Source organism: Hippopotamus amphibius, chromosome 16, assembly GCF_030028045.1.
Source record: "Hippopotamus amphibius kiboko isolate mHipAmp2 chromosome 16, mHipAmp2.hap2, whole genome shotgun sequence".
Lineage (NCBI taxonomy): Eukaryota > Metazoa > Chordata > Mammalia > Artiodactyla > Hippopotamidae > Hippopotamus > Hippopotamus amphibius.
In genome coordinates, this window is record NC_080201.1 from 23587378 (window position 1) to 23595410 (window position 8033).

At 43.4% G+C, this 8033-nt stretch overlaps 1 non-coding gene and 1 pseudogene across 1 annotated transcript; both read left to right on the forward strand.

The window, feature by feature from the left end:
- The first annotated feature begins 247 nt into the window (after nucleotides 1–247).
- Nucleotides 248–4125, forward strand: LOC130838040 (nucleolar protein 56-like; annotated as a pseudogene).
- LOC130839477 (small nucleolar RNA SNORD56) lies at nucleotides 3351–3407 on the forward strand. The gene has a single exon (XR_009049864.1). It is a non-coding gene; the product is annotated as a small nucleolar RNA SNORD56 (small nucleolar RNA).
- Nucleotides 4126–8033: the final 3908 nt, after the last annotated feature.

The window sequence follows — 8033 nt, forward strand, 5'->3', positions numbered from 1 at the left end:
TTGACGACTTTAATTCTCCAACATCAATAATGGTGGCTAGGTTGGGTAATCTTGTGATACTACTCAGTTTCACTCCCTGGTACAAACTCTGCATTTATTCCTTGTTTCGGGAAGGTATTACTCATAGAGGAAAAAGGGTAAAGTGATTTATGTAACACTATTCTCTCGAAGCCATGACAGTCCTGACTTGCTTTGCATTCTTGGGGTGGCTTTGACCCTCTGCAGCCATGAGATTTTGTAAGAGCACATGACAACTGTTTTAAGAAGCAGGCGAACACAGGATTATGGACAGAGAATTCTACAGGAGACTGGTGAGCACAGGTTAAGGACCACTGGCAATATCATATCTAGATTCAAAAGGGGGAGAGAGAGAGAGAGAGAGTCAATCAGTCTTTTAAGTCTTATACTGATTTTATCTAACAGACACTCTTTATTGTAGAATCCCCTCTTACATTACTTATCACTCATTCTCAGCTAATTAACTCTTGCTCTCAATTTCAGAAAGACTGCTTCCAACTAAACAGGTCTTTAAAATATTACTTTCTCAGCTCTTTTCCACATGTTAATGACTCTTACCCATGTTCACTTTTACCCTTTCTATAACATTCCCTGTAGTAAACTGCATACCCTAGGTTATGCTCTAACAACCTCCAAATCTTATTTGCACAACAGAGTAAAATGTTTCTCACTCACTCTAAACGTTCTGTGCACGCCAGCATGGGGCTGTGCTTAACACTGTCACCAAGGGACCCTAGCTAACAGAGGCTATGCCTGCTCATAGTTGCACTGTCTGTGACTCTAGCCCTTTCCCAGTAACTAAGGCAGAGGAAGAAAAAGAGGAGACTTTTGCTGACCAAAATCTCTCTTTAGAAGTGATATCAGTCGTGTTCACATCTCAGGGCTTAGAATCCACTGTCATGCTGTAGTGGAGCCATTGTTAAAACTCTCACCTGTGATGAACTGAGATGTGATCCCAGTGGAAGGGAAGTATGAGCAAGAACAGTTACCCAGGCATTTGAAAAAGTTTGGGGGAGGTAATGACCGTTGGGATGGTAGGACTCTATGGCTGTTGTCAAGCAAGGGATGTACTGAATAAGACAATGTTAGGCTGGGGGTGAGTAATCGACAATTAGAGGCTAAGTGTGAAAGCCAATGGATTAGGAAAAAACCAGTCTTCGCTCCTGTGTTTGTCTTTTACTCTTACACCACCCTCGCAACATTTCTGACAGCAGGTGTTTGGAGGTTTTTCCCCACAACAAGCAACTTTCTATGACACCAGAAGGGTGTCCTACAGTTTAACTCAATTCTGACCCTGTCTACCCCGAGATAATGTCAGATCCCACAGGTTAAGGGCTCAGTCCCAGGAGATCCCCCCCCCGCCCCATTTTAGATGCCAACCACAAGTAGTAGGTCTGAGTCTTCCATATAAAAATCTCGAATCCTAAATCTCTCTAAAATCCTTGGACCTAGAGAAGTGGTCCACTTTTTATTGTTAAAGGCTAGTGCTTCTTCCTCTTTACTTGAAGATGATTCAGAAGATTTTCCCTATAAGAAAATATGCATACTCTTAAGAATCTTCCCCTCCTTCCTCTCTGACAGCAAACCACTAATTGGGGTTAAGTCACAGATGGCATGGCTCAATGTGTGTATGTATGTGTGTGTTTGTGTGTACGCACACGTGTGCTGCACTAAAACACCAGTGGACATATCCTTGAAAAAGAGCAGTGAAAATGAATCCTGCCAATGGATTAACCTTTATGTAGGGCAATGGTTGGAGGCCTTGAAAGAAAATGATTTGAAAAACCAAAGAGAAAGACATCCAGGATATAAGCATATAGATGGATTGATGGAAGTGAGCGCAAATGTGAACAGCTTTGTATCACATGATGGTGTCTAGTAGAATGCATCCACCTTTGTGATAGGCAGAATAATACTTAAGATATCTTCCTTCCTAGCCCTGGAATTTGTGAATATGTTACCTTGCATGTTACGAGGGACTTTGCAGATGCGATTAAGTTAAGGATCTTGAAAACAGGGAGATCATCCTGGTTTATCTGGGTAGGCTCAATGTAATCAGTAGGCTCCTTATAAGTGACGGAGTAAGGCGGGAAAGCCACCATCAGAGATGTGGTAAATGAAACAGAATTTGGAGCGATGTGATTTCTGGCAGGTGGTCTTGCGTCAAAGAATGCTGGTAGTTTTTTGGAAGCTAGAAAGGGCTAGGAAACAAATTCTCTCCTAAACTGTCCGGAAGGAACGCTGCTGACAGCTTGATTTTAATCCCATGGTACCCACTTCAGACTTCCAAAACTGTAAGATAATAAATTTGCTTTGTTTTAAGACACTAAGTTTGTGGGAAATTTTTTCAGCACCAGCAGGGAACTGATACAACCATAGAGAGGCACTAAACAACAAAGTAGACAGCATGACTTGCCCAGCTGACCTCAGCCTGTCTCTATCATAGGTCAGCCCAGTCCCAGAATAAGAGTCCTATAAATTTATCCTTAGTGTCAGGGTAGAAGCAACACATGGGCCCACGGGCTCACCAAAGCAGATCTAACTATCACATGTCCGTATTGCCATTGACTGAGACCAATTCGGAGCCCTTAATGTGGCATTAGTCACTCAGAACAACAACCAGCCACTTAGTTACAAATGTTTGCATTAGATCCTTCCTAGCACTGAGGAGGCAACAGTTTATCCTTGCTGAAGTTGGCAGGTACTCTGGTTATGAGTTTCCCTTTCCTGCCTGTAGAACCTCAACCATCCTCATTGTCTAGGACTTAAGAGGGTGTGAATCATCACATCAGACCAAGTAATCCACTTCAGAGCAAAAGTATTATGGCTGCGGGCAAATTCTTTGGGGACCCACTGGTTCTATCACATATGCACCCTACAATCTGTTAGACTGGTAGAGCAATGAAAATGATTCTTGAAATACTGACTGGCAATGACCCCTGAGTGTATGGGAGAGCATCCATCCAGTAGGACGGAGTATACACCCTAAATCAATGACCATTGTATTTTCCAGTGCACCCAATAGATATATGAGTCTGAGAAACATGGCAGGAAGTTGGAGTAACCACACATATCACCACTCCTAGTGATTCATTTGGGGAGTTTGTGCTTCCACTAACTGCAACTATTGACTCTAAAGGTTTAGAAGTCCTGATCCCTTGCCAGAGGACACAGACATAATCTCATTCAACTTTCAACTATAGCTGCCATCTGGTTACTTCAGGATATGTGTGCCAGGAAATCAGCAGTCAAAAAGAAAAAAAAAAAAAAAAAAAGGGAATTACCAACCTGGTTAGGGTAATGAACTCTGTTTATCAGGAGGAGATAGGGCTCTGCTCGAGAATATGTTTAGGTCACCTAGTGAGTATTGATACTTTGGGTCTGAGTGAAGCTGAGGGTAGAGGGGATACTGGGGGTGGGGAGTAGTTTGTCCCCTTAAGAGCTGACGTGCTTTGTGTACCTACGTACGTGCATGTCCAGAGGTACCCACCAGTGCATTTGGGGAGAAGCTTCGAGAACAAGTTGAGGAGTGGTTGTCCTGTGAGACTGGAGAGATTCCACGAAAGCATCTGGGTGCCGTGAAGGAGGCAATGGTTCAGGCAGAGGAAGCAGCTGCTGAGATTACTAGGAGGTTGGAGAGACAGGAGAAGAAACGCTTGAAGAAGGAAAAGAAAAAGCTGGCTGCGATTGCCCTGGCATCTTCAGAAAACAGCAGTAGTACCCCAGAGAAGTGTGAGGAGACACGTGAAAGACCCAAAAAGAAGAAAAAGCAAAAGCCCCAGGAGACTCCTCAGGAGAATGGAATGGAAGACCCATCTGTCTCCTTCTCCAAACTCCCCCAAAAGAAATCTTTTTCCAAGGAGGAGCTGGTTAGTAGTGACCTTGAAGAGACAGCTGACAGTGGAAGTCTTCCCAAGAGGAAGAAATCTTTTCCCAAAGAGGAACCAGTTAGTGACCCTGAAGAGTCAGGAAACAAGAAAGTCCCCAAGAAAAAGTGGAAATTCTCTTCCAAGGAGGAGCCCCTCAACAGTGAAAGAGGCTGCTGCCAGCAAGAGCAGCGGCTCCAAGAAAAAGAAAAAGCTCTGAAAGCTCTCCCAGGAAAATTAGAAAGGACAGTTCCCTACTAGGGCATAACTTTCAGGGATTATTTACCAACCCACCCCCTATAGCCCAATAAAAATAAAAACAAATTAAAAAAAAAAAAGAATGTTTAGGTACCAAAGAATATGTTTGGTGTTCAAGAGATCCAAAATCACATCTGTTGGTACCCTCTTGCCCAAATTTAATAGGAAATTGATAAGTAAGGCAGTTGTGGCCTGAGAAGAGCATGGTGACTGCCGGTAATACCCCCTTGGTATGAGGATTAGGGTCACTTGACTATGTAAGGCACCTGAAACCAACAGAGGCGCTAGCCAGGATGAGGTGGAATCTAAAACGTGTAGTAGAGGAAGAGCATGAGTGTTCATTGTGGCCTCAGGATTAGCCACAGTAGAAGGATAAACCAACCAGAATCCTGGAGGAGATGTTTCTAGAACTTATCACAGGAAGAAAGGAGATCTAACAGTACAAGCTGTGCCCCCCAGGTGTGTCTCCGAGGTGCGTCTCCTAGGTGAATCATTCTCCAGGAATTTCCCTCAAAAGAAGAGAGCTAGCTTATCCAAACACATAACCTATTCTTGAGACATGCCACTTAGAGTCACTGGTCAAGGAGGAGGTATACGTGTCTCAGAAGAGGACAGTTATGAAGACTCATCCTAGCTCTAGTGATACCCTTGGGTTGTATGTGTTTATAATTCAGTGTTTTTCATTGTTCACTCTTACCTGTTTCACTCACCCACAGGTTTTGACCCAAAGCATATTCCCCCAAAACCTTTTCTATACAAATGTCCATCTCAGAGTCTATTGGGGGAAAACCTGACCTAAGACTTCTACATCTCCAATAAGAACCATGAAGATGAAGTGCAGGTTCCTATAAAAGTGTAGAATCTAAGATTAGGTATAAATAGGAGGCCAAAAAAAATCCACGTGCAAGAGATGATTAGGCTATAACTGAAGGATGTAAGTAAATGTAGTATCTGTTGATTAGGGTGTGGTGAAGGGCAGGGGAAAGAAGAAGAGTATCCTATCTAGAAAGAAAAGTATATGTAACAGCGGGAAAGCACAGTACCAGGGGAAGCATAATATGAGGGGCTGAAAGGAGGCCCGAGTAGCTGAATCACAGAAGGGAAGCAAGGGCTGGAGAGGTAGAGTCTCATATAGATCACATGAAATACAATGATTTTCAGTCTAAGATCAGTGAGGTAGCTACTGATTTTTTGTTAATGCAGTTGTGTAGACTGAGACAAGAGGTGAGTGATGATCAGATTCCCACTGTGAATAGCCCTTTCTGTTTTCCATATGGAAGCAAGAGGAGGTTCCTTCTGATAATGGGGAGATTGGATACACAACTATGGAGGTACAGGTGGGAGGCTACAGGACCACAAAGAGGGATATCTAACCCCAAAGTAGTAGAGAAAATATGTCAAACTGGAGATTGTCAGGCAGAGGAGAGAAGAAGGGATTTTCTAATGGAGATAAAATGTGTGCAAGCTTCTGATCAAGAGAGAGCCAGCCTTAAAAGTCCTAAGCAGGCATTTCCCAGGAGAAGATATTCAAATGGCCAATAAATGTGTCATTCTATAAGGCACATAAGCAGACGTAACTAATGTTAACTGTTAGAAGTCAGAATAGTGTTACCCATGGGACAGTACCATAAAGGTCATGAGGGGGGCTCTGAAGTGTTGGTAGTGTTGTTCTATTTCTTGATCTGGATGCTGGTTAAAAGGGTGTGTCATTTTTGTGGAAATTCATCAAGCTGTACACTTACAATATATTACACTTTCTTATATGTATATTATCCTCAAATAAAAACTTTAAAATGACAAAAACAATAAATAAAAGGACACTGCCCACAGCATGGAGACGGTAGATTTGTACATATATAATGATGATCTCAAGGCAGATAGCAGTACCTTGTTCTAACAAAAGCATTGTATAGTAAACATATTAGGAAAATTTCTCTACGTATCAGAAGAATCTTGTCAGAAACACCTGTTCTAACTCCATGTAAGGGCCCTTTATAAGGCGCTGGGCATGTTCCTCCTTCCCTGGTCATGTCACGGACCAGGACCATTCCTCTGGTTAATTAAGGCAGTAGAGAAAAAGACTCAGAGTGGATTTCAGTTCTAAGTCTGCAAGTCAACCCGCTGTGTAGCTTTGAGCACATCCCGTAAGCATTCTGAGCTTCAGTTTCCTCGCCAGTAAAATGGGGATTGTCCCCGTGCCTCATGGAGTTATTAAGATCAAAGTAATTCCAGGGGCTGGGGGAGAGAGCCAGTCTTATCACCAGTGCTGTAACTTGATAGTTATGTGTAGTTGGAGCAGAAATGCATGCGCTAGAGAGCTGAGGGTCGTTTCCTGAATGGACATGTGGACTTGGGGTTTAGACTCTACACTGACAATAGAGTGGAACTACTGCACAGTAGAAAGCATCAGAGTGACATGACCATAATTCCACCTTAGAAAGATCTCACTGAAACAAAGCAGCACAACCAAAGAAACACGGCAAGGTTCTAAAGTAGGTAGGAGGAGTCTGTTACCTTATTAGAGTTTCAGATCAAGGAAGATGATTCTGTCAGTAGTGTATAAGGAAGATGTCTAGTGGAACTGGATATGGAGACTGGTTTCCAGAGGCCGGGGAAAATAACACAGAGATATTTGCATAGATCGTCAAAAGATAAAGATTTCAATGTATATCGTGGTAGAATGTCCATGAAATCCTTGCCCCACCTTTGGATGGAGTCTGGAGACTAAAACAGGTATATCATTAAGTGAACAGCAATCCTGGTTGGCCTCGTACTCCTATTTAGCCACTGAATGCCCCACGTCTAGGGAAAACTCTCAGTCCCAGGCAGGGGGTTACTCTAACAGGTGTTTCAATATGGATAAAGTTTCTTAGGTTACGTTGCAAAGGAAACAAACTTTGAGAAGATTCGCATGCAGTGACATTATTGGCAGGTTGTTTTGGGGATGAGAAACAGTAAAGGAGTGAAGGCAGCAGGAAGAGGGCAAGAGGGAACATGAACTATGATGGAATCACAGCACAGCCCTTAGTTGGTCCTAACAAGAGCTCTGGAGGTGAGCTGGCCCTCAAGAGTTGTCCCAGAGGGAGGCATGGTGGCTGGGAATGTGTACTTCTACGCAGATCACTCTTTGGATTTCAAGTTGTCGCCAGAGAGGAAGCGTGGTCAAGGTTAATTCCTGGTGAGGGATCGAGTTCTGAGCCATCAACAGCCCACATGCTGATTCTTAGCATCTGAGGGAGTGCGTGCTTTGGCCCCTCACGGGGGAATTGGGCCATGCACTGCAGTATCTATTAAGAAAGCAATTCTACAAATAATCCCTGGGAAACTCCCTTCAGTTCTGCATGGGTTCTTGTTACTAGCTGGCTTTCTGTGAGGGCTTACCAAATGTCCAGCGAGTCGGCTTCCTCTCCTGTGTTCCTTCCAGTTTATTTTGGAGGCTATAACTCAGAAGCTTATGCGCACTTTAATAAACACGTGTCCAGCTCTTAGGAAGAGACACCCATATTAGGTATTGGGTGGATGTGCTGTTCCCTTCTTTATTTAGACCTGGAAATTGAAGTCATCCCTTTATTCCCCTGTCCTTTTCCCTCTGCCCCTCCCACTAAGGAAACTTTTACCAACATCAAAGAGTAGCCGAACAGTAGAGAGCTGACTTAGCCACAAAGATTTCTCATTGCTGTGATACACGTGACCTTTTCCTTTTTCTGTTACTTAATTCTGCCCTCCAGAGGTTTGCCTCTAAGGTGCAGAGAGAGAAACAACTCTCTGCACTTCAGGGATGCCTTTCTTCGGAAATTATCACTTGAACAGGCAAAATGATCCCGCACAAACCCCTTCAGGTTACCCAGTGGGCTTCCAAGTATGAGAAAAGCACAAGATATGCTTTTCCAG